This window comes from Chrysochloris asiatica, unplaced genomic scaffold (assembly GCF_000296735.1).
Source record: "Chrysochloris asiatica unplaced genomic scaffold, ChrAsi1.0 scaffold00205, whole genome shotgun sequence".
NCBI classification, from domain to species: domain Eukaryota; kingdom Metazoa; phylum Chordata; class Mammalia; order Afrosoricida; family Chrysochloridae; genus Chrysochloris; species Chrysochloris asiatica.
The window spans coordinates 47,847-48,952 of NW_006408723.1; the positions used below are offsets into that span (position 1 = coordinate 47,847).

Here is a 1,106-nt window from a genome sequence, read left to right on the forward strand (position 1 = left end):
CTCAAAATGGATGTCAGAAGAAACCCTGAAATTGCACCTCAGCATAGAGATGTTAAAGCAAATGGAAGAAATGAGGAGGTACAAGAGCTGAGCAGAAAAATTTCAAAGGCCAGCTAGAGAAGACAGTCAAATATTACAATGAAATGTGAAAAGATCTGGAGTTAGAAAACCAAAAGCAAAGACCATGTTCAGCATTTCTCAAGCTGAGAGAACTGAAGAAGAAATTCAAGCCTTGACTTTCAAGATTGAAGGAGTCTCTGGACAAATTATTTAATGATGCAGAAAGCCTCAGAAGAAGATGGAAGGAATTCCCAGAGTCACTGTACCAAAAGGAAACGATTGATGTTCAGCCATTTCAAGAGGTAGCATATGACCAGGAGCCAATGACACTGAAGGAAGAAGCCCAAGGTGCATTGAAGGAATTTGTAAAGAATAAGGCACCGGTAATTTATGGAATAAAAATTGAAATCTTTCAAGAAAGTGAGATAGGAATAAACGTTGAGAACACTGGGTTGTTGCGCCAGTGGTATTACAACTGGAGTTGCTTGTTCATTCTGAGCAAGGCGCAGACTGACCGTGGGACCTGAAGCCGGATTCTGCCCAAGCTCCCTGGGATGTCAGTAGCCTTCCTACTGAACTGGCTGCGGGACAAGACGGAAGTGAATCAAGAGGCTATCCAGCAGCTCCTGGAGGAAAATGACCAGCTATTTCGCTGTATCATGGAGTATCAGAACAAGGACCCAGCAAATTAATGCTTCCAGTACCAGCATGTGTTACACAGAAATCTCATTTATTTGGGTACTCTTGCACATGCCAGTCCAACCAGTGCTGCACAATCCGTAGAAAAATCTACCAGTTGAATGTTGTGAGAAGCAATTGACTATAACCCACATCCTACAAAATGGAGATAGGATTTCTACCTCTTCCAACATGAATGAAACCTCTGGGTAGAAAGCTTCTAAGTTAACATTATTGTCAACACTATGCCAAGAAATTTGGAAGACAACTATCTGACCGACTGATTGGAAGAGATCTGTGTTTGTGCCTATTCAAAAGAGAGGTGACCAAGCAGAATGCGGAAATCATCAGACAATCTCTTTGATATC

At 41.9% G+C, this 1,106-nt stretch overlaps 1 pseudogene; it reads left to right on the plus strand.

The window, feature by feature from the left end:
• Window positions 1–614: 614 nt before the first annotated feature.
• LOC102815652 lies at window positions 615–860 on the plus strand (annotated as a pseudogene).
• The last annotated feature ends 246 nt before the right edge of the window (window positions 861–1,106 follow it).